The 12,383-nt window shown below is 41.0% G+C and overlaps 1 protein-coding gene across 1 annotated transcript in view; it reads right to left on the bottom strand.

The window, feature by feature from the left end:
* Window positions 1-407: 407 nt before the first annotated feature.
* Window positions 408-12,383, bottom strand: part of enc1 (ectodermal-neural cortex 1) — a 32,140-nt gene continuing 20,164 nt past the window's right edge. The window contains exon 3 of the mRNA XM_062056956.1: window positions 408-5,395. The gene's annotated coding sequence lies outside the window, so the exon portion shown is untranslated. The remainder of the gene's footprint in view (window positions 5,396-12,383) is intronic.

Here is a 12,383-nt window from a genome sequence, read left to right as displayed (position 1 = left end):
ATTTCAGTAGGCCTTTAACCCGGCCGTATTGGCATGTGTTGCAATGTTAAGATTTCATCATTGATATATAAACTATCAGACTGCGTGGTCGGTAGTAGTGGGTTTCAGTAGGCCTTTAACTGACACTTTTTTTTTTTCTCCTTAAATGTGATGCATTTGATTGACGAAAAGTGTGAGAAAGGACGGGTTGGGGGAGGAGAGATGTGCTTTTTAAGATTTCATGTTCTCCTCTAGCCCCCACAGTTTTGCAGATAATGGTTGCCAAGGTGACTGCGGAGAGAAAGGGAAAGTATGTGGCGGCTCCTCTGGTGCGCTGAGGAGATGATTCCAGTCCGCCTTTAAATACCTCTGGATCCGCAAAGCGTTCACCTGAATGTGGAATAACGAGCACGACGGCGGGATTCTTTACAGCCAAGAGGAAAAACCTCATGTTTATTCAGCCATGGATTTCACATTGTGAAAAAAAAAATGAAATATACAAAATAATGGCATGGAAATAGAAATGAAACGCCATGACATAACGACAACAAAGGGTTCCGTCGTGGTTTGAGATGGTGTCGGTGGTTCCCAGATAAAGCAGAGGGGGACAACTGGATACAAAAAGCAAGGCTCATTCAAGGGTCCGTTTCCACAGAGACCAGTCTTGTGCGGGGGAGGTAGCGCTCTGATGCGATCGGTGGGGCCTTTGGCGTTGTTGGGGAGATCACGTTTGGGAGTTGTTGGATTGTGCGGAAAATTGAAGTTATTCTTGTAAATATATCGCAGAGACAGGAACGTTTAAGACATCTCACATAGCAACAAGTTGTCGCTTTTTTTTTGGTCTTTAGGAACTTATGTTTGTTTTTGTTTGAGCGGAACAACCAAACTTGTTTTCCTCTGCTGATTAGCTCAATTCACACGTGTTTAGAACCCCTTGCACAAGGTTACATAGTTTGGTTCACAAAACAGCCCAAAGATTCATTATTGAATTCAGCACCCCCGAAATGACTCCTCGGCCTTGTTCACACTGCAGGTCAATTCCAACTTTTTTTGCCCGTATGCGACCTGTATCGGATTTTTTCGAGTCAATGTGAAAAGTGCAAATCCGGACCCAGGCCTCCTTCGTACGTGGCTATAAATCGGATATATATCGAATGTGACTGCAGTTCCTCTGACCAATATGTCATCAAATAGCGATACAATGCTATTCTCATTTGAATTGATATGGTACCGATTCCCTGTACCCGGGAATTAATACCAGTACTCAACGGTACTAATTCTGGGTACCGGTACGTATGTATCTGTTCAAATGTGTTAGATGTTATTAGTTTAGAAAATACATATTTAACATTTAATACTGAGCGGTGCTGTCCAGTTGCTATATTGTTTTCTTACACTTCTGTGTCTCATTTGCAAGTATGTAGCCTACTCTATTATAAATCTAAGGTCTAACGTTATGCTCAAAGGTGGCCTGTATCTGATTTTTTCATGTCAATGTGAACAGTCCCGTTCCAAATGTTTCAATACTGACCCAAGTCTCTTTTGTATGTGGATATAAATCGGATATGTATCGAAGATCGACTGCAGTCTGACCAATCACGTCGCGTTCTTCCGACCAATACGTCATCAAACAGCGATAAAATACCTTTTACATTTAAATCGATACCTGTACAAAACAATTTTCGTTTTTTATGAGTATGTTCAAATGTGTTGATAAATGTTAATAGTTTAGGAAAAATATTTAACATTTACTACTGAGCTGTGCTCTCCAGTTGTTGTTTTCTTACACTTCTGTGTCTCATTTGCTAGTATGTAGCCTACTGTATTATACATCTAAGGTCTAACTTTTTGCTCATAGGTGGCCTGTACCGGATTTTTTCATGTCAATGTGAACAGTGCAATTCCAAATGTTTTAAATCCTACCAAGGTCTCTTTCGTATGTGGATATAAATCGGATATTTATAGAATATCGACTGCAGTCTGACCAATCAGGTCGCGTTCTTCCGACCAATACGTCATCAAATAGCGATAAAATACCTTTTACATTTGAAATGATAACTGTACATAACAATTTTCGTTTTTTATGAGTATGTTCAAATGTGTTGATAAATGTTAATAGTTTAGAAAAAAATATTTAACATTTAATACTGAGCTGTGCTCTCCAGTTGTTGTTTTCTTACACTTCTGTGTCTCATTTGCAAGTCTACTGTATTATACAGTAGACTTTGCATGCAGTTGCTATTCCAAGACGTTTTTGGACAGTTCTTTTGCCCATATGTGACCCGTATCGGATTTAAAAATTAAAAAAATAAAAATCGGATATGGATCGAAGATCGACTGCAGTTTGAACGATCAGGTTGCGTTCTTCCAACCAATAAGTCATCAAATACCGATAAAATACCTTTCACATTTGAATGGATACCTGTACAAATGTGTTAATAAATGTTAATAGTATAGAAAAAAATATTTAACATTCAACAATGAGCTGTGCTCTTCAGCTGTTATATTGTTTTCTTACACTCCTGTGTCTCATTTGCAAGTATGTAGCCTACTGTATTATACAGTAGACTTTGCATGCAATTGCAATTCCATTTTTGGACAGTTTTTTTGCCCTTATGTTACGTGTATCGGATTTTTTTCATGTCGATGCGAACAACGCTATTCTGAATTTTTCAAATCCGACCCAGGCCTCTGTCGTTTGTGGAAATAAATTGAGTATAAGTATTGAATGCTATTTTTCCCGACCAATACATTATGAAATAGCAATAAAATAACTTTCACATTTGAATCGATAGCTGTACTCAACAATTTTCGGTACTTATGTTTATGTTCAAATGTGTTTATAAATGTTAATAGTTTAGGAAAAAGAAACATCAACATTTAGTACTGAGCTGGCCTGTCTGGTTGTTATATTGTTTTCTCACACTCTTGTGTCTCATTTGCAAGTATGTAGCCTACTGTGTTATACAGTAGACTTTGCATGCAATTGCAATTCCAAGATGTTTTTGGACAGTTTTTCTGCCCGTATCTGACCTGTATCGGATTTCAGTCATGTCAATGTGAACAACGCTATTCCGAATTTTTCAATTTTGACCCAGTATATAAATCCGATATGCATCGAATGTGACTGCAGTTTGAACGATGGGATCGCATTCATTTGACCAATACGTCATCAAATAGCGATAAGCATCATCATTCTAGGGCTGCAACTAACGATTAATTTGATAATCGATTAATCTGTCGATTATTACTTTGATTAATCGATTAATATTCGGATAAAAGAGACAAACTACATTTCTATCCTATCCAGTATTTTATTGGGAAAAAACAGCACACTGGTACCATACTTATTTTGATTATTGTTTCTCAGTTGTTTATAAATGTTGCAGTTTATAAATAAAGTTTTTTTTTGGTTTTTTTTAATTAAAAAAATAAAAATAAAAAATGTAATTAAAAAAAAACAAAAAATAAAAACAATGCGCATATCATAGTCCCAACGAATCGATTACTAAATTAATCGGCAACTATTTTAATAATCGATTAGTTGTTGCAGCCCTACATCATTCCTTGCGAAAATAGACGGTTGCAATATACAGTACAGGCCAAAACTTTGGACACACCTTCTTATTCAATGCGTTTTCTTTATTTTCATGACTATTTACATTGTAGATTGTCACGGAAGGCATCAAAACTATGAATAAAACATGTGGAGTTATGTACTCAACAAATAAAGGTGAAATAACTGAAAACATGTTTTATATTCTAGTTTCTTCAAAATAGCCATTCTTTGCTCTGATTACTGCTTTGCACACTCTTGGCATTCTCTCGATGGGCTTCAAGAGGTAGTCACCTGAAAGGGATTTCACTTCACAGGTGTCGTAATTTTGATGCCTTCAGTGACAATCTACAATGTAAACAGTCATGAAAATAAAGAAAACGCATTGAAATGAGAAGGTGTGTCCAAACTTTTGGCCTGTACTGTAAATAGTTGACAAATGAGCATAAAACAGGCGAAACTAATGTTTTAGGAGCTCACGTCAATGTTCCACCACTACTGTCTCCGACACACGCTCTTCGGAGCTGACTTCAAAGCAAATGCTTGCTCTCTTCCTTCGTAGTTTTTACGTGAAATAACTCCTTCCGGAAAATGTTGAATTTGATCGCCACCAAATCCTTGAAATTGCCACAAATGAGCCATGTTTACTTTACACTGCAGCACGTGTGACAGCATGTCTGCGTGCGTGTCAGTTACCGTTCACGTTAGACATCGCATTTTCTTTGGAATGTCAACGACTACATAAAAAGATCGGATTTGACAAAAAAAAAAAAAGATCCGATTTGGGCACCCTACCCTGCAGTGTGAACGGAGCTCTAATCATCTGTGTCAGCAAAGTTTCTGGCGTGGTTGGTTGGGGGGTAAAAAAGCACTGCGGTGTCTGCCCTTGTCACTGCACAGTTATTGGATCACGGGGAGGAAGACCAGGAGCGCCAACAAGTGACCTAAACACCCCGCACCTCCATAACCCATTTGTCCCGCAGACAGCTGCAAGGACCGCCGCATTCTTCGGCTCCTCGCCATTGGTCGCGTGACACTCGCCCCCTTAATGGTTAATTGCTGCATCGGTGCACTTTTTAGGTCCTGGGGTGCGGGGGTCGGCGCGGCTGATTTAAGGCAGGTTTGGACCAAAGTTGGAATTCCTTTCACTGGGTTGTGCGTGACCCCCGCGGTCTTAACAGCCTCAAACTGCGGGTAATCTGAGCTCCCCCCCCCCCCCCCCCTCCTCATTAAGACCGCACAATGAAGGCCCGTCGAGGTCACGTGACCACGCAGGGCGGCCTCCGTGAAAACCTTCACACAGAGGAGAAATAAATAGGATTAAAACACGTATAAATTAAAGGACACCGCAAGCTGAGCACATATTAAAGTTTAGGCCAGTTGTGCTGAGTCACTACGAGGGCACATGCTGTTTCAAAACAAAACAAAACGATGACTCAGCAAGCAAGCGCGATCACACTAACAGTAAGCGGAGGGAGGTTTCGCGTCCAGCCAAGTGTGCAAAGCCAAGGCGCCGAACAAAAAAATACGGTGGTGACCCGCTCCTCCTCCCCAAACTCAAGTCACCGAAAACTCTCCACGGATGATCATCAGCTGCCAATCTTCGTCAGGCGGCGACAGCGTCACGTGCACACGCCGCGCTTAGAAGGGTAGGGGGGCGGGGCTTATTAGAGGATGAAGAGCTTCGCGCCTCCGTTGTGCCATGTGTGCCTGGTTCAGTCTAGATACATGCTATACAGTGGTGGTGGTGTCTGGGTGAAATGTCCCACTTGAGCAGCGGTCTGGTTGGTCGGTTGGTTTAGCGTCAGCTCCGGTTCGTCTCTTTGAGTGCCTCGTCACAGTCGTAAAAGGACGTCAAACCTGGAAGAGAAAAATGTTACGTAAGTCGACGGTGTCTTAAAGACAAACAACCCCAAACTGATGAGCACCCTTGTTATAGTTATTAGGGCTGTGAATATTTGGGCACCACACGATTCGATTCTTAGGGGTAACTATTTGATTCAGAATCAATTCTTGATTCAAAATCAATACGTTTTTAAAATAACATTGTGTGCCAGTTCTATGATTAACTACATTCCTCCATCATATAGACAAACAGCTCTAATAGGTTTTTCTATATTACTTAAATGAAAACTGGTTTTGTTTACCGTATTTTTCCGAGTATAAGTCGCTCCGGAGTATAAGTCGCACCGGCCGGAAATGTATAATAAAGAAGGAAATAAACATATATAAGTCGCACTGGAGTATAAGTCGCATTTTTTTGGGAAGTTTATTTGATAAAACCCAACATCAAGAATAGACATTTGAAAGGCAATTTAAAATAAATAAAGAATAGTCAATCAATCAATCAATCAATGTTTATTTATATAGCCCTAAATCACAAGTGTCTCAAAGGGCTGTGAACAACAGGCTGAATAAGTGTACGTTATATGACGCATAAATAACCAACTGAGAACGTGCCTGGTATGTAAACGTAACATATTATGGTAAGAGTCATTCAAATAACTATAACATATAGAACATGCTATACGTTTACCAAACAATCTGTCACTCCTAATCGCTAAATCCCATGAAATCTTATACGTCTAGTCTCTTACGTGAATGAGCTAAATAATACTATTTGATGTATTACGGTAATGTGTTAATAATTTCACACATAAGTCGCTCCTGAGTATAAGTCGCACCCCCGGCCAAACTATGAAAAAAACTGCGACTTATAGTCCGAAAAATACGGTAATTAAATTCTACCCAAACATTTAATAAAGTCAAATACAAGTAAGGCAACAAGATAATAATCCAACACTTCTTTTTTAAAGTAAATTGGCCTAGTGGTTAGAGTGTCCGCCCTGAGATCGGTAGGTTGTGAGTTCAAACCCACGGTCGAGTCATATAAAAGACCTTAAAAATGGGACCCATTATCTCCCTGCTTGGCACTTGGCATCAAGGGTTGGAATTGGGGGTTAAATCACCAAAAATGGTTCCCGGGCGCGGCCACCATTGCTGCCCACTGCTCCACTCACCTCCCAGTTTGTGATCAAGGGTGATGGGTCAAATGCAGAATTTTTTTTCGCCACACCTAGTGTGTGTGTGTCAATCATTGGTACTTTAACTTTAACTTTAACTTAAATTGGTACAGCAGATATGGATAATCTACAACAACAATATGATTTGTCTTAATGGCTGGACAAGACAAATGTAAAATCTAAATAAATAAGTATTACTTTTCAAAATAAAGGGGATGACAAAAAATGTCATTATTGGCTTTATTTTAACCAAAAAAATCTTACGGTACATTAAACATACGTTTCTTATTGCATTTGAAGAACAATTTCGGCATTAAATAAGATAGTGAACATACTAAACAGCTTCTCTTTTAGCAATAAGTAAGCAAACGAAGACTCCGAAGTTGGTTGCTGACGTATGAAATAACATATTGTGTCATTTCTCATTCTATTATTTTGTGAAAATTATAAGGGATAAGCGTTAGGAAAAATATGCATTATTAATTTATTCATTTGCTTAATTAATTTCTGATTATTTTAGTTTTAACATGTTCACTTCTGTTAAAATGCAATAAGCACTTATTATTCTGTTGTTTGGATACTTTTGGGTGATACAAAAAATGTGGGTATGGATCTAATACCAAGTGAGTTTATAGTTAGTTTTTTGACCATTAAAAATGTCGATGTAATCATTCTAGTATCAACAATATCGGGCTCTTATACTTGGTATTGTTACAGTTGATATGTGTATAGACCCACCCTTTTGTTTACATTCAGCAGCGCTAGCTTGCTGTTAGCGGTTAGCTATTGTATCCTTTTATGGTGTGTAGTGAAGCATGTTTAGCTATTCCTCGTCCTGCAGGGATGATACTTGTAAGAAACATACTTTATTTGTCGCCATGGAAGCGCAGATTAGGGATATACAAGTAGCTAAAACATTGCGGAGGGATGTTAGCCGCGCGCTAGCTATGTTTTAAAGTGCTGCTCTGGCGCTTCAGTGTTTATAGTTTCTGTGACGCTTGGGTTGCACAACGGCGATAATTTGCCGTGTTCCCAAGATGCAGAAAGCCAAGGAGGCAATGTGCAGGTAAAAGGTATTTAATGGCTCAAATAAACAAAGGAAGGACACCAAAGCATAGGGAAGGCTTTGCAAAACAAAACTAAACTGTTCAACAAAACGGAATGCTGGAGAACAGAAAAAACTCACGAGTGAAAACGTGCAGCAGGAGAAGCATCAACATAGATGACAAAGGCCAGCAGCAAAGGCTCAACTTAAATAGGCGTAATTACAAAATGAAAACGGCTGTGAGGAGAAGACACTCTGAGGCGGGAGTGAAGCTGATTGCAGGAGCACAAAACCAAACAGTTAGAACGACCAAAATAGGTGTGCTAAACCGTAACCAAGACACTAAACACAGGAAATCGCCAACAAACTCAATACAAGGCATGATCTGATGTGACAGCTTCAACTTTATCGTTATTTTTAACGCCAAAATGAGTCCATTCTCCTTTTTCGGTCTCCAACTGTTTTCGCTCGTAAGCGCTCTATGTGTATGTTGACTCACATGCACCTCTGCTCATATTACCAGCAATGTCCCCACGGCACGCCATCATATCAATGAAAATCAAAAAAGTAAAAAAAAAAATATATATAACATTTTAATATTATAAATAAATTAAATATATATATATGGGAATTTGAGGGTTCTGCACAGTTTATCCGCTGTTCCTAGGACTGCGCTCTTCTGGACTGAGGCTTCAGATGTTGTTCCTGGGATCTGTTGGAGCCACTCTCCCAGTTTGGGGGTTACTGCTCCGAATGCCCCCACTTCCACGGGGACCACGCTCGCCTTGACCTTCCACATCCGTTCCAGCTGCTCTTTCAACCCTTGGTACTTCTCAAGTTTCTCGTGTTCCGTCTTCCTGACGTTGGCCTCAGCTGGGATTGCCACATCTATCACCAGCACCCTTTTCTGCTCTTTGTCCACCACCACTATGTCTGGTTGGTTAGCCAGAAGCTGTTTGTCAGTCTGGAAGCTGAAGTACCACAGAACCTTGGCCCTGTTGTTCTCAGCCACCTTCTGTGGTATGGCCCATTGGGACTTGGGTACTTCTATTCCATACTGGTTGCAGATGTTCCTGTATACTATCCCAGCCACTTGGTTGTGCCTCTCCATGTACACTGATCCAGCTAGCATCTTACAGCCTGCTACTATGTGCTGGACTGTCTCAGGGGCTTCTTTGCACAGTCTGCATCTTGGGTCTGATCTACTCTGGTATATCCTGGCCTCTATGGCTCTTGTGTATATATATATATATATATATATATATATATATATATATATATATATATATATATATATATATATATATATATATATATATATATATATAAAGATATATATATATAGATATACAGTATATCAGTGTTTGTCAACCTTTTTTGAGGCAAGGCACATTTTTTTTCATCTAAAAATACGGAGGGACACCACCAGCAGAAAACGTTAACTCCACCAGGTCCTCCTCGTGCCTTATTTTGAGTTTGTTGGTGTTTTCCTGTGTGTATTACTTTAGGACTTGTCTTGTGCTGTTATTTTGGTGTTTTCCTGTAGCAGTTTCATGTCTTCCTTTGAGCGCTATTCCCCGCACCGGCTTTGTGTTAGCAAGCAAGGCTATTTAAGTTGTTGCTATTCTTCTTTGTGTGGACATTGTTGCTTGCCATGTCATTTACGGATGTACTTTGTGGACGCCGTCTCTGCTCCACACGCTGCAAGTTTTTGCTGTCGTCCAGCATTCTGTTTCTGTTTACTTTGTAGCCTGTTCAGTTTTACTGTCGTTTTACATAGCCATCCCTCTGTTTCATTGCCTTTTCCTTTCCCTTTTGTTCATTTTTGGTTCGCGCGTTACATACCTTTTTACCTGCACGCTGTGGTCTGCATATTGGGATCACAGTTCTACAGCCGAGTTCTACACAGCACGGACACTAAGGAACGGCACAGTATTTGCAGATTCTAATTATTGATTTGCAAAAAATATTTTTTGGACCAATTGGGTGAAGTTGCATAATTTCCCACGGCACACCAGACAATATCTCACGGCACACTACTGTGCCGCGGCACAGTGGTTGAAAAACACTGCAGTATATATTGGGATTTTTCAACGGCAGTATAGTACCTTTTTTTATTCATTAGTACCGGTATATGGTACAACCCTACGCTGTTCATGCAAGGTTACACGTATGTTTTCAAAAACGCGTCTTTCCCTCTCTGACACTTTGTTGCATACTGTATTTTTGTTCATGTCAGCACCACAAAGATCACTGCCAGTTATTCAAACTTTACATTTCCTCTTGTAAACAACGAGACATATTTTTCCCCCCTACGACAGTTTTCTTCTCCTTTCCTCTTTTCAAGCTCAGCTGTCAGCCTCCGCGGTGCTAGGCAGGCAGACAAAAGACGAGCTGAGGTTTAAATAAGTGGCAGGATTATACCCTTCGCTGGATACAGCGTGCCGCTGCCTTGGAGACGCTAGAGTCAGTGGACTTAGAGAGAGTAATCCTGCACGGGGTTAGCCACTATGGCCGCTATTAGCCGCTTCCCCGAGGCTTTACCCAACGAGGATGTACACAACAGATGAGGACTCACTCGCCTACACCTCCCGTGATTTGTCCAGAGCTGGCAGCCATGTGTGGGTGATGTCTCCTAAGGCCTGCGGCGCCTGACGACGACGCGGGCGCCTCCTACGTCTAGCCTGATAACCATCATCATGCGGTGGCGGGCTGAGAAGGAGGTCAGGAAGGCGAGCCGACAAGACAAAGGGACTCTAAAGTCACGGTACAGTTCGTTGGCCACAGTTTGCGTCGGTAAATCCTGTTCAGGCAGTGACGACATAGCAGGGACACCACGGCGTAATAATTCAATAAACGTGACAAAGAGCAAGCTATTGACATCCCACACTGGAAACCTGATTAAGGCTTTTCTTGTTTCAAAACGCACTATAGCAAACTAAACAGTACCAGTTGGAGGAAACAGTACCTTGTAGTCTAACGCAGAAGTAGGGATGGCTACCGTTCACATTTGAATAGATACGGTACCAATTCCTGGGACGGAGAAATCGATACCTGTACTCAATGGTATCAATTTTTGGTACTGATGTGTATGTTCAAATGTGTTGATAAAAGTTAATAGTTTAGAAAAAAAAACAGATGTATTATTTAAAGGCCTACTGAAAGCCACTACTACCGACCACGCAGTCTGATAGTTTATATATCAATGATGAAATCTTAACATTGCAACACATGCCAATACGGCCGGGTTAACTTATAAAGTGACATTTTAAAATTCCCGGGAAATATCCGGCTGAAACATCGCGGTATGATGACGTATGCGCGTGACGAAGTCCGAGTAACGGAAGTTATGGTACCCCGTAGAATCCTATACAAAAAGCTCTGTTTTCATTTCATAATTCCACAGTATTCTGGACATATTTTGCAATTTTTTTAATGAACAATGAAGGCTGCAAAGAAGACAGTTGTAGGTGGGATCAGTGTATTAGCAGCGGACTACAGCAACACAACCAGGAGGACTTTGTTAGAGCGCTAGCCGCGCTAGCCGCGCTAGCCGCGCTAGCCGCCGACTTCACCTTGACTTCCTACGTCTCCGGGCCGCCAAACGCATCGGGTGAAGTCCTTCGTCCTTCTGCCGATCGCTGGAACGCAGGTGAGCACGGGTGTTGATGAGCAGATGAGGGCTGGCTGGCGTAGGTGGAGAGCTAATGTTTTTAGCATAGCTCTGTGCAGTCCGATTGCTAAGTTAGCTTCAATGGCGTCGTTAGCACAGCATTGTTAACCTTCGCCAGCCTGGAAAGCATTAACCGTGTATTTACATGTCCACGGTTTAATAGTATTGTTGATTTTCTATCTATACTTCCAGTCAGGGGTTTATTTCTTTTGTTTCTATATGCAGTTAAAGCAAGATGCTATCACGTTAGCTCATAGCTAAAGCATTTCGCCGATGTATTGTCGTGGAGATAAAAGGCACTGAATGTCCATTTCGCGTTCTCGACTCTCATTTTCAAGAGGATATAGTATCCGAGGTGGTTTAAAATACAAATCTGTGATCTACAGTAGAAAAAGGAGAGTGTGGAATCCAATGAGCCAGCTTGTACCTAAGTTACGGTCAGAGCGAAAAAAGATACGTCCATCGCTGCCTCTCAAGTCATTCACTGTAACGTTCCTCATCTACGAATCTTTCATCCTCGCTCAAATTAATGGGGTAATCATCACTTTCTCGGTCCGAATCTCTCTCGCTCCATTGTAAACAATGGGGAATTGTGAGGAATCCTAGCTCCTGTGACGTCACGCTACTTCCGGTACAGGCAAGGCTTTTTTTAATCAGGGAGCAAAAGTTGCGAACTTTATCGTCGATTTTCTCTACTAAATCCTTTCAGCAAAAATATGGCAATATCGCGAAATGATCAAGTATGACACAGAATGGATCTGCTATTCCCGTTTAAATTAAGAAAAATCATTTCAATAGGCCTTTAACACTGAGGTACTATATTGTTTTCTTACACTTCTGTGTCTCATTTGCAGGTACTGTAGCCTACTGTATTATATGGTAAATTTGTTTGCATGCAGTTGCAATTCCAGGACGTTAGATGGCAGTAGTGTATAGACTTGTGTCCGCCCTGAGATCGGTAGGTCGTGAGTTCAAACCCCGGACGAGTCATACCTAAGACTATAAAAAAAATGGGACCCATTACCTCCCTGCTTGGCACTCAGCATCAAGGGTTGGGATTGGGGGTTAAATCACCAAAAATGCTTCCCGGGCACGGCCACCGCTGCT

This window comes from Entelurus aequoreus, linkage group LG08 (assembly GCF_033978785.1).
Source record: "Entelurus aequoreus isolate RoL-2023_Sb linkage group LG08, RoL_Eaeq_v1.1, whole genome shotgun sequence".
In the NCBI taxonomy this organism is placed as follows: Eukaryota; Metazoa; Chordata; class Actinopteri; order Syngnathiformes; family Syngnathidae; genus Entelurus; species Entelurus aequoreus.
This window is presented reverse-complemented; position numbering and strand designations above follow the sequence as displayed.